The sequence below is a fragment of the Staurois parvus genome, unplaced genomic scaffold (assembly GCF_062004578.1).
Source record: "Staurois parvus isolate SC_StPar_1 unplaced genomic scaffold, SC_StPar_1.0 ptg000020l, whole genome shotgun sequence".
Taxonomy (NCBI): Eukaryota; Metazoa; Chordata; class Amphibia; order Anura; family Ranidae; genus Staurois; species Staurois parvus.
Genome location: NW_028317816.1, coordinates 301,675 through 326,227, shown reverse-complemented (window position 1 = coordinate 326,227; position 24,553 = coordinate 301,675). Strand labels below are relative to the sequence as shown.

The 24,553-nt window shown below is 42.9% G+C and overlaps 1 pseudogene; it reads left to right on the top strand.

The window, feature by feature from the left end:
- The first annotated feature begins 8,267 nt into the window (after positions 1 to 8,267).
- Positions 8,268 to 8,385, top strand: LOC149472257 (U2 spliceosomal RNA; annotated as a pseudogene).
- Positions 8,386 to 24,553: the final 16,168 nt, after the last annotated feature.

Below are 24,553 nucleotides of genomic sequence, written 5' to 3'. Positions count from 1 at the left end.
GAACACACTGGACACTGCAATGCACTGTACTCTGTAACACACCTGACACCTCAATGCACTGTACACTGTAACACACTTGACACCGCAATGCACTGTACTCTGTAACGCACTTGACGCCGCTATGCACTGTACACTGTAACGCACTTGACACTGCGATGCACTGTACAATGTAACACCCTTGACGCCACTATACACTGTAACATACTTGACACTGCAATGCACTGTACTCTGTAATGCACTGGACACTGCAATGCACTGTACACTGTAACACACTTGGCACCACCATGCACTGTACACTGTAAAGCACTGGACACCGCAATGCACTGTACACGAAAAAACAATACAATATTTAAAATGCACTGTACAAGAACACACTTGACACTGCAATGCACTGTGCACTGTAACGCACTGGACACCGCAATGCACTGTAAACTGTAACACACTTGACACCACAATGCACTGTACTCTGCAACGCACTGGACACCGCAATGCACTGTACACTGTAACGCACTTGACACCGCAATGCACTGTACACTGTAACGCACTTGACACCGCAATGCACTGTACACTGTAACGCACTTGACACCGCAATGCACTGTACACTGTAATGCTCTAGACACTGCAATGCACTGTACTCTGTAACACACTGGACACCGCAATGCACTGTACTCTGTAATACACTTGACACTGCAATGCACTGTACTCTGTAATGCACTGGACACTGCAATGCACTGTACACTGTAACACACTTGGCACCACCATGCACTGTACACTGTAAAGCACTGGACACCGCAATGCACTGTACACAAAAAAAAACAGGAAAAAACAATACAATATTTAAAATGCACTGTACATGAACACACTTGACACCGCAATGCACTGTACTCTGTACCACACCTGACACCGCAATGCACTGTATACTGTAACACACTTGACACCGCAATGCACTGTACTCTGTAACGCACTTGACACTGTAATGTACTGTACTCTGTAATGCACTGGACACTGCAATGCACTATACACTAACACACTTGATGCCGCTATGCACTGTACACTGTAACGCACTTGACACTGCAATGAACTGTACTCTGTAATGCACTGGACACTGCAATGCACTGTACACTGTAACACACTTGACGCCGCTATGCACTGTACACTGTAACGCACTTGACACTGCAATGAACTGTACTCTGTAATGCACTGGACACTGCAATGCACTGTACACTGTAACACACTTGGCACCACCATGCACTGTACACTGTAAAGCACTGGGCACCGCAATGCACTGTACACAAATAAAAGCAGGAAAAAACAATACAATATTTAAAATGCAAATGAACACACTGGACACTGCAATGCACTGTACTCTTTAACACACCTGACACCGCAATGCACTGTACACTGTAACGCACTTGACACCGCAATGCACTGTACACTGTAATGCTCTAGACACCGCAATGCACTGTACTCTGTAACACACTTGAGACTGCAATGCACTGTACTCTGTAATGCACTGGACACTGCAATGCACTGTACACTGTAACACACTTGGCACCACCATGCACTGTAAACTGTAAAGCACTGGACACCGCAATGCACTGTACACAAAAAAAAAACAGGAAAAAACACTACAATATTTAAAATGCACTGTATATGAACACACTTGACACCGCAATGCACTGGACACCACAATGCACTGTACTGTGTAATGCACTGGACATTGCAATGCACTATACACTGTAAAGCACTTGGCACCGTAATGCACTGTACACAAAAAAACAGGAAAAAACAATACAATATTTAAAATATTTAAAATGCAAATGAAGACACTGGGCACTGCAATGCACTGTACTCTGTAACACACTTGACACCGCAATGCACTGTACACTGTAATGCACTTGACACCGCAATGCACTGTACTGTGTAATGCACTGGACACTGCAATGCACTGTACACTGTAACACACTTGGCACCACCATGCACTGTACACTGTAAAGCACTGGACACCGCAATGCACTGTACACAAAAAAAACAGGAAAAAACAATACAATATTTAAAATGCACTGTACATGAACACACTTGACACCGCAATGCACTGTACACTGTAATGCACTGGACACCGCCATGCACACGTTTCTTCAGTGACCGGTCAGGGGTGTTGTTTTTGGTTTTTGTTTGGAGAACTTGGATAGGGATGAGGGAGATGGGTGGGATACTCTAATGCACTATACCAGTGACGGCGAACCCGTGGCACGCGTGCCACAGCCGGCACGCCGAGCCTTATCTGTGGGCACGCCAGGAGAATACCGTATTTTTCGCTCCATAAGACGCACTTTTTTTCGCCCAAAAAAGGGGGGAAAATGTCAGTGCGTCTTATGGAGCGAATATAGAGCAGCCGGTCCGGTATTTCCACCGCCGCCGTGTCAGAATACCGGGCCGGCCGCTCAGCTCTGCAGCAGGACCTTACCTGTCCCTGTATCCAGCGGCGCGCTGTCTTCCCGGCTTCTGTAGTGTGCGTGACAGCCGGGTCCCAAGTGCGCATGCGCAAGAAGCAGTGCTCTTTGTGAATGGTAAGGCGGTACCTGGGACACATGACAGATCCCAGAAGCCGCCGGACCAATCACAAAGCGCAGCGCTTCTCGCGCATGTGCACTGGGCATCCGGCTGTCCGACGAGCGCCCACACTACAGAAGCCGGGAAGACAGCGCGCGGCTGGATCGAGGAACAGGTAAGATAAAAAAAAAACTCTGCGGAAGTAAGAGCAGGTACCTGTCAAATTCAGGTACCCGCTCCCCCTCCCTCCCCAAAGGTCAGCAGTCATCTGTACTGTCCGCAGTCTCTGGTCATCCCTGTACTGTCCGCAGTCTCTGGTCATCCCTGTGCTGTCCGCAGTCTCTGGTCATCCCTGTACTGTCCGCAGTCTCTGGTCATCCCTGTACTGTCCGCAGTCTCTGGTCATCTCCTGTACTGTGTCTGCAGTCTCTGGTCATCCCTGTACTGTGTCCGCAGTCTCTGGTCATCCCTGTACTGTGTCCGCAGTCTCTGGTCATCCCTGTACTGTGTCCGCAGTCTCTGGTCATCCCTGTACTGTGTCCGCAGTCTCTGGTCATCCCTGTACTGTGTCCGCAGTCTCTGGTCATCCCTGTACTGTGTCCGCAGTCTCTGGTCATCCCTGTACTGTGTCTGCAGTCTCTGGTCATCCCTGTACTGTGTCCGCAGTCTCTGGTCATCCCTGTACTGTGTCTGCAGTCTCTGGTCATCCCTGTACTGTCCGCAGTCTCTGGTCATCCCTGTACTGTCCGCAGTCTCTGGTCATCCCTGTACTGTGTCCGCAGTCTCTGGTCATCCCTGTACTGTGTCCGCAGTCTCTGGTCATCCCTGTACTGTGTCCGCAGTCTCTGGTCATCCCTGTACTGTCCGCAGTCTCTGGTCATCCCTGTACTGTGTCTGCAGTCTCTGGTCATCTCCTGTACTGTGTCCGCAGTCTCTGGTCATCCCTGTACTGTGTCCGCAGTCTCTGGTCATCCCTGTACTGTGTCCGCAGTCTCTGGTCATCCCTGTACTGTCCGCAGTCTCTGGTCATCCCTGTACTGTCCGCAGTCTCTGGTCATCCCTGTACTGTGTCCGCAGTCTCTGGTCATCCCTGTACTGTGTCTGCAGTCTCTGGTCATCCCTGTACTGTGTCCGCAGTCTCTGGTCATCCCTGTACTGTGTCCGCAGTCTCTGGTCATCCCTGTACTGTGTCCGCAGTCTCTGGTCATCCCTGTACTGTGTCCGCAGTCTCTGGTCATCCCTGTACTGTGTCCGCAGTCTCTGGTCATCCCTGTACGATGTCTGCAGTCTCTGGTCATTCCTGTACTGTGTCTGCTGTCTCTGGTCATCTCCTGTACTATGTCTGCAGTCTCTGGTCATCTCCTGTACTGTGTCCGCAGTCTCTGGTCATCCCTGTACTGTGTCCGCAGTCTCTGGTCATCCCTGTACTGTGTCTGCAGTCTCTGGTCATCCCTGTACTGTTAATTAGTTTGCACTACTGTACGAGTTGTTTTTTCTAAACCAAAAGCTCGATATTCAGGTTTCATTGCAGTGTTGGCACTTTGAAAGAAATAAGTTGGTTTTGGGTTGCAGTTTGGGCACTCGGGCTCAAAAAGGTTCGCCATCACTGCACTATACACTGTAATGCACTGGACACCGCAATGCGCTGCACTCTGTAACGCACTGGACACCGCAATTCACTGTACACTGTAGCACACTTGATGCCGCAATGCACTGTACACTGTAACACACATAACACCACAGTGCACTGTACTCTGTAACGTACTGAACACTGCAATGCACTGTACACTGTAATGCACTTGGCACCGCCATGCATTGTACATTGTAAAGCACTGAACATCGCAATGCACTGTACTCTGTAACACACTTGACACTGCAATGCACTGTACTCTGTAATGCACTGGACACTGCAATGCACTGTACACTGTAACACACTTGGCACCACCATGCACTGTACACTGTAAAGCACTGGACACCGCAATGCACTGTACACAAAAAAAAACAGGAAAAAACAATACAATATTTAAAATGCACTGTACATGAACACACTTGACACCGCAATGCACTGTACACTGTAATGCACTGGACACCACAATGCACTGTACTCTGTAACGCACTGGACATTGCAATGCGCTTTACACTGTAAAGCACTTGGCACCGCAATGCACTATACACAAAAAACTGGAAAAAACAATACAATATTTAAAATATTTAAAATGCAAATGAACACACTGGACACTGCAATGCACTGTACTCTGTAGCACACCTGACACCGCAATGCACTGTATACTGTAACACACTTGACACCGCAATGCACTGTACTCTGTAATGCACTGGACACTGCAATGCACTATACACTAACACACTTGACGCCGCTATGCACTGTACACTGTAACGCACTTGACACTGCAATGAACTGTACTCTGTAATGCACTGGACACTGCAATGCACTGTACACTGTAACACACTTGACGCCGCTATGCACTGTACACTGTAACGCACTTGACACTGCAATGAACTGTACTCTGTAATGCACTGGACACTGCAATGCACTGTACACTGTAACACACTTGGCACCACCATGCACTGTACACTGTAAAGCACTGGGCACCGCAATGCACTGTACACAAATAAAAGCAAGAAAAAACAATACAATATTTAAAATGCAAATGAACACACTGGACACTGCAATGCACTGTACTCTTTAAGACACCTGACACCGCAATGCACTGTACACTGTAACGCACTTGACACCGCAATGCACTGTACTCTGTAACACACTTGAGACTGCAATGCACTGTACTCTGTAATGCACTGGACACTGCAATGCACTGTACACTGTAACACACTTGGCACCACCATGCACTGTAAACTGTAAAGCACTGGACACCGCAATGCACTGTACACAAAAAAAAACAGGAAAAAACACTACAATATTTAAAATGCACTGTACATGAACACACTTGACATCGCAATGCACTGGACACCACAATGCACTGTACTGTGTAATGCACTGGACATTGCAATGCACTATACACTGTAAAGCACTTGGCACCGCAATGCACTGTACACAAAAAAACAGGAAAAAAAACAATACAATATTTAAAATATTTAAAATGCAAATGAACACACTGGACACTGCAATGCACTGTACTCTGTAACACACTTGACACCGCAATGCACTGTACTCTGTAATGCACTGGACACTGCAATGCACTGTACACTGTAACACACTTGGCACCACCATGCACTGTACACTGTAAAGCACTGGACACCGCAATGCACTGTACACAAAAAAAACAGGAAAAAACAATACAATATTTAAAATGCACTGTACATGAACACACTTGACACCGCAATGCACTGTACACTGTAATGCACTGGACACCACAATGCACTGTACTCTGTAACCCACTGGACACCACCATGCACACGTTTCTTCAGTGACCGGTCAGGGGTGTTGTTTTTGGTTTTTGTTTGGAGAACTTGGATAGGGATGAGGAAGATGGGTGGGATACTCTAATGCACTATACACTGTAATGCACTGGACACCGCAATGCGCTGCACTCTGTAACGCACCGGACACCGCAATTCACTGTACACTGTAATGCACTTGACACCGCAATGTACTGTACACTGTAGCACACTTGATGCCGCAATGCACTGTACACTGTAACACACGACACCACAGTGCACTGTACTCTGTAACGTACTGAACACTGCAATGCACTGTACACTGTAATGCACTTGGCACCGCCATGCATTGTACATTGTAAAGCACTGGACACCGCAAAGCACTGTACACAAAAAACAATACAATATTTAAATTGCACTGTACATAAACACACTGGACACTGCTATCCACTGTACACTGTAATGCACTTGACACCGCAATGCACTGTACTCTGTTATGAACTTGACACCGCAATGCAATGCTGTACACTGTAACGCACTGTAACGCACTTGACACCGCAATGCACTGTACTTTGTAATGCACTGGACACTGCAATGCACTGTAAATTGTAACGCACTTGGCACCGCCATGCACTGTACACTGTAAAGCACTGGACACTGCAAATGCACTGTACAAAAAAAAACAAGAAAAAAAATACAATATTTAAAATGCACTGTACATGAAAACACTAGTTACTGCAATGCACTGTTCTCTGTAACACACTTGACACCGCCATGCACTGTACACACACAAAAAAAAACCCCCAGGAAAAAACAATACAATATTTAAAATGCACTGTACATTAATACACTGGACACTGCAATGCACTGTACTCTCTAATGCACTGGACAGCACAATGCACTGTACACTGTAATGCACTGGACACCACAATGCACTGTACTCTGTAACGCACTGGACACCGCCATGCATTTTACATTGTAACGCACTGGACACCACAATGCACTGTACACTAACGCACTGGACACCTCAATGCACTGTACTCTGTAACGCACTGGACACTGGAATGCACTGTACTCTGTAATGCACTGAACATCGCAATGCACTGTACTCTGTAATGTACTCAACACTGCAACGCACTGGACACCGCGATGCACTGTACTCTGTAACGCACTGGACACTGCAATGCACTGTAGTCTGTAACGCACTGGACACCACAGTGCACTGTACTCTGTAACACACTTGTCACCGTAATGCACTGTACATTGTAATGCACTGTACACCACAATGCACTGTGCACTTGGTGGCTGGTGTGCTCTCCTCCTCTCCTGTTGCTCCTCTGGATGCACCAGGTGAAATCCCGGGCTTCCAGGCTGCCGCTCACTGGGTCCTCGTGGCCTAGGACCCAGCGAGCAGCCTAGCTATTTGCCGATCGGCGCCAATTTTTTTTTTACTTGTTTCGGCTGACCCAGCAGACCGGATAAATGTCTTTAGTGGACCGTGTCCGGCCCGCAGGCTGTAGTTTGAGGACCCCTGCTCTATAGGGAGCTTTCAGCCTGGCAGCAGCAGATCACGATGGACAGACATAACCAGCAGAACAAGGCATCACTGATTACAGAGAGCCAGTTATGCTTTTGCCTAACAGTAATTACAGTCACACTAACTACAGTGTGATTACTAAATCTATCTATCAAAAACAGAACTAAAGCTATCTAACTAATCTAGCACCTACCTAGGAGTGTGCTACATCTGTAATATATAGAAATATTTCCATTTTTAACGTAGCTGATATTCACTGTTTTATCAGTGTCTCAGAAGCAACAACACTTAAGGGTTTTTTTTTTACAAATTTTTTTATCAGTTTTTTTGCAAGAAAAATAACAGATTTACAAATTTCCTGCAGGCAGTTAGAAATCTTTCCCGCACGAGAGTATGAAGATGCATGTAACATTATGTGGCAAACATTATTAGACTTTATTACTGTAAAGGTTACAAAGGATTATGTGCCAACTCCACCCTTCTAAATGACATGCATGTATGGACCCTTGGGGTCCATAGAGTTACATGGTACCACCCATAAGAGGGAACATAGAATAAACAATTTTGGTGCAGATGTTGTGAAATATGGAATGGAACTATATCTTCTTAAGAAGAGCAGAGAAAGAAGTAAGTAAAAAGGAAGTTCTATCTCCTCTGCTAAGAGCAGCAGTCACTGTAACTAGAGTGTTCTATCCATCCATCCTTTCTTTCCAGGTTTTCATTAAATTTACATAAAACTTTCTTCCATCTGTTTGGCTGGTACATCGCTTCTCGGCCTTTTGGCTAAGATCAAGTGTAGTATATGTTCTTATCAGTGTCCAGTAGGGGTGCTCCACGGTCATTCTAGCTTTGCGGGGATGACTGGTTGTATAGTACCCCTGCTGGACTGATGGGGGTCTGGACGGCTAGTACCGGGGGGACAGAAAGCGTGGTGCCCACAAGTAGCTGGGGCCTGTGAGTAATTCTCCCGAGGAGACCGGAAGGACCCAGTTCCTCCTGATTTGGACGGATCTACCTTGTCTGGCCAGGGGTCGGGAAGGCAGAGAGTCCGCAAACCAGTGCCCCCTGAGTAGTCGCCTCAGGGGTGCCACTAGTAACACCTGGGTGTGGGACCCCAGAGTGTGAAGATGGCACATGGTCACTGTTTTACCACTTTTTCTGCACAGCGCCCTTAGGACCAGGCCTTTTGGCTAGGACCAGGGCAATTTTTGCTACAGGCCTCAGGGCCTGGTCTGTGCACTATTTGGCATGACCACTTTTTTATTTTCTATTTATTTAATTTAACACCTTCCACGTTTTGTCACTTTTTCTTTACTTATGTGTGTGTTTTTCTCACAGGATGGAGGGTGTGGGTCCTCGGGCCTGCCCTGAAGTCTAGGGGGAGGATGTGTGGCCTTTTGGTTCCTTTCTCCCCTGTCCCTAGGGAGTTTTCTCTTCGGGAGAGCCCCCTGACCAAGTACTGGGTGTCTGGCTTCGGCTGGACACAAGGAACGGTGGTCCACCAGGCCTTTTGGCCAGGAGGACCAAATGGGAACCTTGTCCCTGTCAGGAGCTTCGTGCCCCGGGGGATCAGGGTAGTGGTCCATCTCCTTCGGGGGAAGAACAAAGCACACCCCTAAGTGCACTTTTTCGTGTGGTGTTTTGCACTTTTTTTGTGAACACTTACGGGTTTTTCGTTATAGTTGCACGTTTGCGGACTTTAAAAAAAAAAATCTGTTTGGCTGGTACATCTTGCAATTTATCTTCCCAGTCGGGAAAACCAGAAAAGGGGATACAGGGCAAAACAGCGAACACTGAAAGTCTGGGCTGCCATTTCTGTTAAGGCCTGTCAGTCTATCTCTGCTGCCTGTTGGTCACTCTGTGGTTCCTGGGCCAAAGCAGTTACCTAAACCACAATGCTTTCCAACTGGGCAGCCAACAGTCTATTAGCTTCTTGCTGCTTTACCAAGTTCTGCTGAGGAGACTGTTATTTCTGTGTAGGGCAGGAGTTTGCTGATGAGCCAGTTGTTGGGCAGCATTAGCTTGTTGACTTTGCCAGGTCCTCCATACTGGAAATGCAGAATGGACACAGAAGTGTACTGTGCCTTTAGGTCATATAGCCTTCACCTTCATAAAATACAGTCTGCTTTCAGCAGGATCAATGTGACTACAGAGTTTCCCCCCAGCATATAGACAGCATTTATACAGATTCTGCAAAACAGTATACTTTCCTTTTGAATTACTGTTGACTCACAGTCAATGGCTAATTAGCATAATGCACACAGTACACAATCAAAAATATGTTTCACTCATCAGAGCAAGGTACACTTCTATCCTTTGTGTCTTTCCTCAGATTTTAGGGGCCAGCTTCAAATGTAGTGCTTGCCCACTGGCTGACTGACAAAAACTGACTCCTGTATGGGCTGCCGAATAGCCCATAAACACAAATCATATGAAAAACGATCAGCTGATTATCTGATTAATAGTATAGTGCTTTTGACAACCAAATCTTACTTTTCAGACACTAAAAACTGAGGGTGCAAGCTAAAAAACATTTTCTCGTACGTGAACACAACATCCAATTTTCATTTAAACCTCGGTCACATCGATCCTGACTTTGAAATCGTGCGACTTCACTGTAAGTTTCACGATTTCAAAGTCAGATGTCACTGCGATTTGAGGTGCGATTTGCAAGACATCTGACACAGATGTCTATGCAATACGCACCAAAAGTAGTGCATGCACTACTTTCGAAGTCGGAACCACACCGATATGCTCACTCTAATTACGGACAATAGGGTGCGACTTGACATGCAATTTGCAAGTCGCATGGCATGCAAATTGCTTGCCAAGTCGCACCCAGTGTGACCGGGGTCTTAATGTATACAGCAGGGGCGGACTGACAACTCATGGGGCCCCCGGCAATAGGGGACCATGGGGCCCCTGTGTCCTCACCCACACTCAAATCACACCCAAAAAAGGTACCAGGGACATCTCATGGGGCCCCCTACTGACCCCGGGCCCTCGGGCAGTGCCTGAGTTCCCCAATGGTCAGTCCGCCCCTGGTATACAGTATTTGTACAGAAATAATGAATTAGAGAAAAACACGCATGATCAGAAGCATAGAACAGCCCTATACTTCCTCTTCTATACGTAGCTACATTTTCTTTGTCAGCCGAGAAATTTCTTACAAGTCAATACCATTTTGACTACATCACGATATGCACTTTCGTAGAAAATCAGACGATCGTTCATCCGATTTTTTTCATCATGTGTGCTTTAGTCTCCTGTACATTAGCAATAAAGATCTGCACACTATTGCTTACACTATTTAGCAACCAACAATAGATTCCTTTTTAGAATGCCTAAAGGATAAGTTCACCTTTGAACAGTGGGGTCCCGAGGCAGGTGTGGGGGGTGCGGTCCGCACCAGGTGACACTGACCGCACAGGGTGACACCGGACCCGCTCCACAAAAAGATAAGTTGTAAAGCAAGCCGACGATCCCCGCAGGATGGATTCGATCCATCCTGTGGGGATTGTCAGCTTTCTTTACAACTTATCTTTTCTTGGAGCGGGTCCGGTGTCACTCCGTGTAGGGACAATCCTGCGGGGTGACACCAGTGTATCGGCAAGATGTGTCTCCCATGTAGATATGTCCCCCTGAAGCAACTGCCCATGTCCCGGTTTCAGGCACGATCAATCAATGATAGAACTACTGCTATCATCGATTGATCGTGCCTAAAACCAGGACATGTGTAGTTGTCCTGGGCCTGCTCCAAAAAAAGGTAAGTTGTAAAGAAAGCCGACGATCCCTGCAGGATGGATTGGATCTGTGGATTGAGCATAATGGATCGGAGTTCGATCCATTATGCTCAATCTGCAGATCTGATCCATTCTGCGGGGATCGTCGGAGGGGGTGTCACCAAGTGTTACCGCACCGGGTGACACCAACCCTTGGCGCTTGTTGAGTGCTGTGGTAGTTCATTCTTTCTTCCTGTCGTTGTGTATCTGCCTGACCGTATGAGGTATAAGCACACAGATATACTGACAGGTCTGCAGGAGTCCTGCATGGTATCCACAATCTGTTGATCGCGGGTGCAATGCTTTGTAGGCTCCTAGTAAAAAAAATAATAAATGCATATTTTTCTCCTGCAAAAAGATCTGCACATATTACTCTTTTTTTAAAAAGGTGAACTTATCCTTTAAACCTCTCCACAGGCTGTAAGTCTGTTAATACAATAATGTTAAATTTACAGTATGGAGCAAGCACATCACATATCAAACATGCTTTATCAATAAAGTTGTATTAGGCATATACATACAATTATACAATAAGTGCAGATATCTAAGTATGTAATATCACATCAAGCATAAGTCCTTCATTACGTTGTTACAGCGGCTGTTTTTGGGTTTTAGTGTTTTTTTCTACAGCCAGTAAACTCCCCAGCATGTTATCCTATGTGTCCATGCACACATAGACTGTAATCAGCGTTTTCTGGCAGGGGCGTTTTTTGGCTGGAAAAAAACGCCAGAACTAGTGGGTTTCTAGAGTTTTTTAGCTGTAAAAGTGCTCCAATACTGAAAAAAGCTACAAAACACAGTAAATTGCGGTGAACCGGCATTTTTGGACATTTTGTTTGAGAAAAAAAAAATTTTTTTTGGTCAAAAAATGCTAAAAAACGCAAATGTGAAAAACCACCGATAAACGCTAATGCAAAAATGCTAAAAAACACTGAAAAGCTTCCGTTTTTATCGTGACTTTACATAGCTAACGTGACCAGTATTATTAAAACACCCAGTGTGCATGGAGCCTTATACAGCATAGGCATTCTCTCCGCTGCTGAATCACACCAAAAATACATGTATGTACAGTATATAGGTACAGTGAGCAACACTTTGAACATATACTGTAGCAGCTGATGTTCAGAAATGCATACAGGAGTTCAGTATCCAGAATAATATATGGCTATATATAACTGAGCCAGGCCCTGGTGAAAAGAGAGAAGAGGAAAAATCTATGTTTTGGGGACGTAAGAACCTCCTTTCTCAAGAACCTCCTGCCTGCAGTCTCTCTCTAACATAGCACACCCCTTCTCATTTAAAAAAAACTCAAATTATGCCCCAGATGGGAAAAAGGGTATGACCAGTGCTTAACCCCCTACATACTGCTATACAGACCTACCACTACCACCAGCTTATCTTATAAATCACCAAAGTCTAGGCAGCAGTTAAAACCCTATCCACAACTCTGCCCTGGACCCAAAAGGGTTGTTTGTTACATTGTTTACAAACAAAACCCATAGGCTGTAACTGTCACTGTGCACTGCAATAATGATATAAATTAATTATATTAAAAAATACATATATAGGGGTCAAGAATACCCATACCTTAGATCAGATTTTCAAAGCTAATTTTCCCCTTGCCCTACGCGCTATAACAGCAGACCTCATTCTTAGACTGGTAAGAATGCTATACTTAAAATGAACATTATGCCACAACTTTTGTATCTTTTCCAGACGCTCTGAATAGCGAGCCCCTTATCATTTTTGAAACAGGTATGCAGTGCCTTTATACCTTTTCATTTGGGCGAACTCTCATCCACATATCTCCCACACCTACTTATCATTGCCAAAAAATCGGGAGGGAATGGCCTTCCCAGATCCCGTTCGTTATTTTTCTGCAGTACATCTTGCCAGGATCCTCGCCTTGCATAGGGACAGGAATCCCAAACAGTGGATGGAGATAGAGCAGTGTTTCACCAATCTTCCTATTCACTGTCTACCGTGGCTAGATCTCAACAGACGCCCAGCCGTCAAAACCCACCCCTTGATAGGAGCTACTATAGGGGTCCTGAAATGATGCGATAGTGGTCAGCTTGTGCATTCTACAATTTTGCAATTGCATCCAGTGTTAGGCAATCCTGGTTTTCCATTGGGGATCTCTGATCAGAGATTTCTATCCCTCTTTTCTCGGGACAATTTTCGTCTTCTGGATTTCATGGCTGGCCAGAAGGTGAAGTCCCCATTGGATACAGTATATGGATGATGTTTTCGCCACTCTTAGATGACTGGAGACTACAGCAACTCATTCATTTTTTGGCTTCCTTGTCCCACAGAGGTATAGATCAGGGACCCAATACACCTTTTCAGGATCTTTGTGTCAACCCTGACCCCACTTCTCATGCATTCATGATGACCTACAAATTGCTCAGCCAACCTGCCGACTCTTTTGTAATACCGTATCTACTTAAGTGGAAAGAGCTGGGTAGGGAATTCTCAACTGAACAGAGATACCATATTCTATAATTTGGCCACCGCTCTTCACCGTCGAACAATTATCAGGAATTGGGATACAAACTGCTCACCCAATGGTATAGAGTTCTGGTCACTTCAGATCTATCAGATCTATCGTGAGGCAACAAAGGTCTGCTGGCGTTGTAAGGAAGGGGACGATTCATTCCTTCATATTTTTTGGTCCTGTAGAAAACTAGCAAATTTTTGGTCACAAGTTAGAGAGACTATCAAACGCTTGCCAGATTTTGACCTAGAGGAGGACCCGGCCAGGTATCTACTGCTCCACTCAGACCTCTCGAGGAAACGATACAAGAACTGCCTACTAATACACCTGCTTAATGCTGCTCGAGCTTGCATACCATCTCTCTGGAAGCAGGAGACTCCCCCATCTCTCTCCATGTGGTTGAATAGGATTGACGAAATCCACTCAATGGAAAGTATCATGGGTGCAGTTTGTGGCCAGGAAGTTCCACCCCAGGTGGGTCCACTGATCCCTCTTTACTTGTTCTAGTGATTATGAGACCCTGACACACTCAGTGGCTTGAAGTCCCTTCCTCTCCCCTCTGGTTTTCTTCTTCGTCCTCTTTTATCTGTTTCTCTTTTTCTGTACACGCAGAAAAGATGCCAATCTCATTTTCTACAGTTATGACAGTTTACCATATAGCCAAGGTTCTCGACTTAATGTTTGATACAATATAGGTTTGTCATGACAATTGCTTTATTATGCGATTTGAATGTACTTAGGTCGACTCCTGTCTAGGTGACATTCCTCTGCTTCTGTACTTATTGAAAATGTATGTTTTAAATAAAGAATGTTAAAAAAAATACATATATTTATAATAGCTAGGTGTAAAATAGCAGAAAATGCATATTCTAAACACTTGTGTCAGGAGCATGAGTTTTGTAATACTGTCACAGGGAAGCTGTAATGTAAGGACCTTGGCAACACAATACGCCAAGTGAAATTTTTACTAGACGTGTGTTTTACTACGTAACAAATCTACTTTTGGACGAAAATTAGATTTTTGGAGATTTGGATGTATACGAATCTCTGAATGGACATAGTAACGAATATCAATGAATCCGAAAAAAAGCTATAACGCAATTTACAAATGCATTTGTTTCATTTGGATGACGTCACATTATGCGATAGTGCTTTGGGCCCATGGGGAAATTAATTAAATTTTAAAATTTAATAATTCAGATTTAAGTAAATATATGATTTAAATTGAATTTGTAATTGTCGCAGTCAGTTCAGTTCCATAGTGTAATGCAATTCTTTTTGAAAAAATGTTTTTTGGTTTGAAAAATGTTGGGCCTCTGAATTTTGCATTATTCATTCCATTGCAATCAAAAATATCAAATTGTTCTGAATAGTTTGATATATGAATATCGAATCCACCCAAAATATATAGCAATCTTTCGAAAAAAACTACAACATTTTCCAAATCCACCCAGACCAACAAATATACAAAACGAATGAGGAAAACAAACCGGTTCCACATAACAAATATGACGGAATGAAATTCTTCTATGAACAAATGCATCTGAAACACATGTCTACATTCTATTAGCAGTAACAACAGTCTGGATGTTGTTGCAGGCTAAGAGTTCTATCACTAGCTGAGATCAAAAATATTTTCTTACTTTTTCCATTTTTATTCTTGTATTTGCTTTGCTTTACTTTGTGTAACAAGTTCATTCAATTTTATTCTTTCCTTATACTGTTGTTGGTGTTATTCCTGTGAGTACACCAAAAAATTGGATGCATTGGGTGACATGGTATAGTTTCTGCTGACCTTAGATTACCTTGAGAAGACATCAACTACTATAGTGATGTCCATTCGACTGAAAGAATATCAAATAAACCAATTAAAAAATGCAGCAGTAATGGTGTTCAGTAGTGAATAAAATAATTGCAGTGTAATTTAGTCTTGGAAATCTGTCCATTACAATTCACTGATATGAGAGAATAGGTATCTAAAAAATAGATGTATTGTTCCTAATAAGCAGTCAGGCTCCTGATATATTTTTCCAATACAGAGGAGGGCTTCTACTCCGCATAAAAACATGTTAAAATTTTGTACAACATGTTGTTTATGTAAATTACTGAACTGAACTACCTTCCTCTATAAGTAAAGCGTATAACCTCTTCCCGCCCAGCCTATGGCCGACTAGTGGCCAGCAAAAACACTCACCTTTCCGGGTGGACACCATATGGTGTCCTTTCGGGCATGCGCAGTTTGCGTGCCTGCAGAGCCGCGCAGTGGCGCGATCTGTCACCAGCCGTGTACCTCAGACACGGCCGATGACAGATCTGAGTACTGGCCCCGTTGCCGGTACCATGTGACCTGCTGTTACCAATCACAGCAGGTCACATGACAGTTGTATACAATGGTTGGCTTCATTCATGCCATCCATTGTATACTAGTGTGTCTAGCTGTGAATGGTCACAGCGATCACATGCACAAGCTGGGCCAATCACAGCCCAGCTGTGTCATGCGATTAACTGTGGCCAAATCACAGCTAAGCACAAAAAAAAAAAAAACCCTGAATGAATCGATGTCATTCAGGTAAATGCTTGCTTATAGCAAAGTCATTTTTTGCTATAAGCAAACTGTGTAAAAAAAAAAAAAAAATACTCATCACTTCCCCAAAGTAGTACAATGTTACTATGGTAACATTGTACTACTTTGGTCATAGTGAAATACGAAAAAAAATCTTAAAACAAATGTGATAAAAAATTAAAAATAAAATAATAATAATAAAAAAAAAAAATTATAATTTTTTTTTTCATACTGTCACCAGTCAGTGTCCCTGTTCACCGCCATGCCAGTTATATGATGATGCTGTACTGCACTGGTGACAGTATGTAAAAAAAAAAATAGTGAAAATAATTGTTTTAATTTTTTCATTTTCCAAAAAATTATGACAAAAAAAATCAACTTAAAAAAACTCGCCATGCCTCTTATGAAGTACGTTGGACTGTCTACTCTGCATAAAGGGGTCATTTGGAGGATATCTGTACTGTTCTGACATTCTTGGACCTCAAGAAATTAGATTGGCTGTCAGTACTTCAGGATTGATCAATATTCAGATATATCCCATAGTTTGTGAAAGCTATAACTTTCTTACAGACTAAATAATAAATACTGATTTGGGTTATTTTCACCAAAGACATGTAGCAGAATACATCTTGGCCTAAATTTATGAAGAACAATTATTTATTTGTAAACTTTTATAACAGAAACAAAGAAAAACGTTTTTTTTCAAAATGTTCGGTCTTTTTTTGTTAATTTAGCAAAAAATAAAAACCCCAGTTGTGATTAAATACCACCAAAAGAAAGCTCTAGTTGTGTGAAGAAAATGATAAAATTTTAGTTTGGGTACAGTGTTGTATGACCGCGCAATTGTCATTCAAAGTGTGAGAGCGCTGAAACCTGAAAAATGGCCTGGGCAGGAAGGGGGGAAAAGTGCCCGGTATTGAAGAGGTTAACTTATCTATTAATTGGCACAAAAGTAATGCAAAGTTTTGTTGAAAAAGAAAATCAATAACACATTGTTACCATGATCACCTTGTGCATAACTCTATGCTGGAAAAGCGTAGGTTACAGATGACTTAAACTTTTCACAAATGACCAGACTTTTTTTATTCTGCATCTAAGAAAGGGCAGAAAGTTTAGAGTTATACCAAATAAAGGCCTATCACATCTATGTGTGTTTGGTAATGCCGATGGTGGGTGTGAATGGGCCTTTACAGGAAAGATGTGAACATATACTGTACAGTTCCTTCTAGCCAGGCATCCCAGCAAATAAAAGCCTTGCAGCATGGACTCTTCCTCACTGCTGCCTGGGGTAGAACCAAGATAAGGAAAGAACATTTTTTATTCTTCCTCAGCTCTCACCACTGATCAAACTGATGAGTTATTGAAGCAAATGTATATAAGGTGAGAGACTAGGGTCTTTACTATGGATATAAGGTTAGATCATCTCTCTTTTTACCAATTCCTCTATTCCCATTTGAGAAAACTGACTTAATTTCCTGCCTTGGTGACTGTGCGGCTGATTTACTAAAACTGGAGAGTGCAAATTCTGGTGCAGCTCTGCATAGAAACCAGTCAGCTTTTAACTTCAGCCCATTCATTTAAGCTTTGGCAAAAAAACCTGGAAGCTGATTGGTTTCTATGTAGAGCTGCACCAAAATTTGCATGCTCCAGTTTTAGTAAATAACCCCCTTTGTTTTTCCCATTTCGACATTCTGTAATAGTGTTGCACTCTGATCAAGCTGCCAGTACAACTTGATTGGTACAAGCAGGGAGGGCACTATGTCTGCTGTCTTTCACTGACATGTTTCTCATCCTAGTAAGGCACAGCGATAGAGTCACAAAGGAAAAAAGACACACATTTTGATTGGCATTCAACCTCAAAGCAGACCTTTTAGTAAGTTCCCTGCATGAAAAAATTACTAACTGACTGTTACAATAGACACTAAACAACAGTATCATTAAGAAAAAAAGAAACAGTACAATTTATAATTGACTAACTTTTCTTCGGCTGAGTTGATGTCATCAGTTTGTTGTATGAAGGAGGGAGATTTAAAGCGGAGTTCCACCCAAAAGGGGAAGTTCTGCTTTAATGCTTTGTCCCCCGCTCCCCATTAAGGATTGGCACCTTTGGGAAGTGGGTACCCGAATTTGACAGGTATCCGCTCCCACTTCCGCTACGATCACCTAGGCGATCGGAAGCGGAAGTTGTCCTCCCTTCCCGTAGTCTTCTGGGATACGTGACAGGTCCCAGAAGACTACGGGGCCATTCACAAAGCGCAGCACTTCTCGAGCATGTGCAGTGGGCACCCAGCTGTGAAGACGCAAGCTACCACAGCTGGGTGCCCACACTAAAGATGCCATCGCGAGGGAGAGAAGATGGCTGGTGAAACCAGTGGTAGTGGGGACACCGATGGACCGAGGGACAGGTAAGTGGCTGTATTTTAAAAGTTTTTGTAGCTGCTGACTTTGGCTTTTTTTTTTCACCTGGAACTCTGCTTTACATTTCCTGGGAGCAGTTGCTCCTTCTCCCCTCCTTCCCAGATGAATATATTTTCTTTTCTTTAGGGTATTGATTTAATTACTCTTCTCCCTCCTTGCCCACCCTGTCCCCATACCTTCTTCTTTCCACCTTCCTGCCCCTGTCTGATTACCCTTTTCTCCCCCCACCCCCTTCATCTATCCGAGGGTTGAATTGTGCGTGTTTGTTTTATTTTCTGTGACTCTCCTTTTGATGAGGTTATGCTGCTCCTTGTTCTAGGCTAATTTGCAGTCTAAACTATTGTATTAGAGGGATCTGTGCACTCATTTGTATATGCCACTGTTTATGTGCTGCATCACTTTGATATTGTCTTTTGTACCAACCTGACTTGTTTGGGTTTTGTATTTTTTATACTTTTATGTAAAATAAAAAAGTATCTGTTAAAAAAGTCTCCTGGGGGCTGATCTGTGTCAAACATTTGCGAACACAACCAAGATCTGCACAGACATATTCCCATATAAGGATTATGATGATCCTTACAAAGAAGTGCTGTCTGTCACTGTGAAAATGCAGTAAGGAATAGGCCTTTTTTAGCCACTTCCTGATATTAAGTATGACAATGGTCTCCCAAAATAAGTTATGTAAATACAGCGCTCAGCCAAACTATAAAAATCCCAACAAAGTGAGAAAAAAATGATATATTTAAATAAATAAATAAACAATTATGTGTAAAATAATTGTTGTGTAGGTCCCAAATAAGATGTTGTGTAAAAGTCCCAAATAAAGCACTACGATCAATTGCTCATTAACAGTTAGTTTGGGCTTCACCACTCAGCCTGGCATGAGCCCAATTTTGTGGGATGACATCACATACAGCTCCGCTCCAACGCATGTTTCACCTTAAAGGCCTCATCAGGGAGCATAGCTTTTGAATAAGCGAGGTGGAGGGAAGGTGGAACCCTCCCATGATTCTAAGTGTGTTTTGACCCTAAACAGCAGTGGGTGTTCATATCTGGAGAGCGGTTTGTGAAGGTATAGGTTGCACATGGTGATTGAAGGCCTGAAGTGGAAACTACAACAGTGGTTGTAAAGCATATGGGACACTAAGGCACTTTTTCTTGCATAAGGCATTTTTGGGAATTTTACATATTTTTGGACTTTCTATACTGGTTTGATGTTTCATAGTTAATCATGTGGTATTATGTATCAACTGAGGGTAATTTTGAATGAGTACATAATTCACACTTTCTATATAATTGTTTATTTATATATATTTTTTCTCACTTTGTTGGGAATTTGTGTGGTTTCGCTGAGGTCTGTATTTATATAACTTATATATTAGGTCACATTCTAAACCAGTACAGCAGCTGTATAAAATGTAGGGATGTAGTGGGGGTTGAGCAGGGGCGGACTGACAACTCACGGGGCCCCGGACAATAGGAGATCATGGGGCCCCTGTGTCCTCGCCCACACTCAAACCACTCCCAAAAAAAGCATATGAAAGGTACCAGGGGTATGTCATGGGGCCCCCAACTGACCCGGCAGTGCCCGAGTGTCCGAATGGTCAGTGTGCCCCTGGGGTTGAGTGTATAATGGTCTCCCAATGTTGCTCCTGCATTGTCATACTGCCACAAGTTTGTGCTGACACTAAATGCACAGACAAGATCACCAGTGTCACTTTTAGGAAGCCAGTCCAGAGGAGTGCTTCTGAAGCTCAACAGGAAGTGGTTGAAAGTGCCTGAAGGAGATCAACCTTGTGTTACACAGTGCTTCAGCAAACAAAATGTCCTCCAGTTAAGGTTAAGACCCCATTAACATCAGGCAATTTGGAATTCCAAATTGTCGCAAACATGCAATTTGGGTGCCAATATTCCTAATGTTACCCCAAACGCAGTGGAATTCCACTATCTTTGCACAACAGAATCATGCGGCAATGGCGGCAAACCATGCATTTAAAAACTGCACTAAACTTTTTGCTCAAAAAAGAGCAGGAGCTTCTTTTGGGCAACAAACGTGCATAGGGCAGCCTATTGAAGTGAATGGGCTGCCCTATGGGAGACTTGCAAAAGTGCATGTAAATCTCACTTTTAAAGTCACAAGCGGGAACACTCGTGCCTGTAACGTGTTATCTCAACAGGGCCTTAGATCAGTCCCAATTGATAAGCATCAATAACAAAGTAGGTTTACCCAGCACCACTTACAGTCATGGCCAAAAATATTGGCACTCCTGCATTTCTGTCAGATAATGCATCACTTCACCTAGAAAATTGTTGCAATTACAAATGTTTAGACATTCTCATGTTTATTGCTTTTGGTTGTATTGGTACAACAAAAAAGTGGGGAAACAAAAAGCCAAATCTGCATGGAGAAGAGAGAGCAGCAAAAAATGTAAGAACAAAATTTGTGGAAAAGCAAGTACAGTCTCAAGGTTACAAGTCCATCTCCAGAGATCCTAATGTCCCTGTGTCCACTGTGAGCAACATTGTTAAGAAGTTTACAGCCCCTGGCACTGTAGCTAATCTCCCTGGACATGGACAAAAGAAAAAATTGTTCAAATATTGCAACAAAGGATTGTTAGAGTTGTGGATAAAGAACATTGATCAACTTCCAAACAAATTCAAGCTGACCTTCAGGCACAGGGTACAACTGTGTCAGCTTGCACTATAGATCGCCATCTGAATAAAAAGGGACACTATGGTAAGATACCCAGGATGACCCCACTGCTGACACAGAAACATAAAAAAGCCAGATTGGTGTTTGCCAAAACTTACCTGAGGAAGCCAAAATCCTTTTGGGAGAATGTGCTGTAAACAGACAAAACACAATAAAAGCTTTTTGGTACAGCCCATCATTCTACCGTTTTCAGAAAAAGAAATGAGGCCTTTAAAGAAAAGAATACAGTCCCTACAGACATGGTGGAGGTTCATTGATATTTTGGGGTTGCTTTGCTGCTTCAGGTACTGGATGTCTTGACCGTGTGCATGGCATTATGAAATCTGAAGACTACCAAAGAATTCTGGGGTGCAAGGTAGGGCCCAGTGTCAGAAAGTTGGGTTTCCGTTAGAGGTCATGGGTCTTACAGCAGGAAATGATCCAAAGCACACATCAAAAAGCACCCAGAAATGGATTAAGACAAAGCGTTGGAGAGTCCAAATCTCAATCCCACAGAGCACCTGTGGAGAGATCTCAAGACAGCAGTTGGGAAACGGAACCCTTCCAACCTGAGAGACCTGGAACAGTTGGCGAAAGGAGAGTGGTCCAAAATTCCAGTAGTGAGATGTAAGAAACGCACTGATGGTTACAGGAAGTGTTTGATTTCAGTTATTTTTTCAAAGTGTGCTCCCAAATATTAAATTGAGGGTGCCAATAATTTTGTCCAGTCCATTTTTGGGGTTTTGCATGGAATGTGTCAGATTTGGCATGTGTTTCTCCACTTTCTTTGTGTCATACGAATACAAACAAAAGAAATAAACATGAGAATGCCTAAACATTTGTATTTGCAATAATATTCTGGGTGAAGGGGTGCATTATCTGACAGAAATGTAGGGGTGCCAATATTTTTGGCCATGACTGTATGTCATATTGAAACGTTACTACCCCAGCTAGATGCTGTTTCCCTTTTTGATGTGCCAGCCTAAATAGTTGGGGCTGTTCAGCTGCTAGAAACCAGTCCTACGTCAGCTATACTAATAATCTAAATGCTGACATATAAATGTCTGCTGTTCGCAGAGAATAAATAAATACTGTCAGACTGAGAGAAACACTTGACTTCTCGCAGTGTATTGGCATGTCATATTAACACATCCACTCCATAACTAAATATCTGTCAACCATTACAGTCCTGTAAGACTGATAAAACTGGAAAAGGACTGAGAAAACTGATCTCATTCTGCTAAAATAGCTGAAAGGATTGCAGTTTATGAGGAATGGCCATTTAGAGGGACAGGGTAATTATGGAAATGGCAAAGATAAATATGCTGGCTGTGTGGTTGCTTTTGCTCACCAATACATATTTTGTTTGCATCATTTCTATATGTTGACTCTTGATGGAGTGGGTTTACATCAAATACTATTTAGCTGGCACTCTACTTGCACTTCATTTGGATAGGATCTAGATTGTTATCCAAGTTATTGGAATGGTCTGCATATTTAATTAAATCAAAAGACTGCCAAATGGTGCATGTGCATCTGTTCCTTTTTATTAGAAAATGTTAAAGAGTGAACCCTTTATCACACACAGAACCTGTCAAATGTATTGCACAACGTAAATATAGATTGATTTCCTTAAATCATTTGGAATTGACTTTGCATTTCTCTAAAAGCTGTCACTGGGCTTCTATATGAATAGGAAGAAAGCTCTTTTCCATAAGTGTAAAAAAGTGATTTAGGCCTCATGCACATTACTGCCCCTAAAAGTGAATTCAGAGCTTTTGGCAGCACAATCAGACAATTACTGCAAGCAGGGACACTCATGTTCATCCTTCTAGCAAAAAAGAGACCAGTCTGCATTATTCAGTTAGACAAAGGAAACCAAAAAGCAGATAGTCTTGGGCTTTCTAAGTAGAATGTTCAGCATGTTCTGCAACAAAGGCCTATAATACACGCTGTAAACTTCAGAAACATTTTAAATAGAATGTACCTAAGAGTTTAAACTATTCTTTTAATAGCAATGCAACTTTAGCTTTAAACAAGTTTATTGCAGACTTGAATATGCTTTTATCAAGCACTGCTTGCAGCTGTGACCTTCTGTTGTAAAATGTGTACAAAATGTAAGGGTTGTGATTATTTGATATTTATTGTGTAACCTAAAAGTGTATGTTAGGACAAAATAAAGCAAAAAATATTTAGCACATCTCTGTAATAAATGCTTATTTCTCCACATTCTTTCTGATTAAACATGCTGCAAGTAAATGAAAACACCTGTTAATCTGCTAGAAACTCAGTGTACTCCTAACCATCTGCATACCTTCCAGCTTTCTGAGATGGGAACGAGGGACAACAATTAGCAAAAGTATGTATGCATAGGTCATACCCCCTGCCATGCTCCCCCAAAGGAGACTTATAGCCAAAACATTATTAATAAAAATGTATTTATTATAAAAAATTATAAAATAAGTACTTTGTTTATATTGGCTTTGGAAATATACAAATGCTAACTTTTAAAAATTGGATAAAAGGTTTAGCAATGTAAAACACTTTTTGATAGATAAATAATGCATTTTATATACAACTACAGGGGTTAGACAAAAAAAATGGAAACACTACATGATTTGCAGGTGTGAAAGTGACGACATGTTTTGTGTTGAAAGTGGAAATGATGTAACATTCTTTTGCTTCTGCTCTGTGATGAGACACCTAGCTAACGACCGGAAAGCCTCACTTTCGTCATTCACAGCATGCTCTGCTAGTAATATGGAGTCATGTCAGAGCTTACTACGCTTCAAGTGGGCAAATTGTTGGTGCCCCCTTAGCTAGTGCATCTGTGACTGAAGTTGCCAAATTATTTGCCGTGTTGCTAGGTACAGTATCCAAGGTTATGACGGCATATACCGCTTGTGGGAAAATGTCAGATAAACATAAGCGAGGTCGACATGGTGAACTGACTGAAAGAGACAAAAGGACATTGTGCAGGATTGTGACCCAGAATAGGAAAAGAACTGCTGCAAAAGTGATTGCAGAGCTCAATCTCAGTCCCATGAAGACTGAGATTGAGCTCTGCAGTCACTTTCCACCTGTTTAGCTAGGTATC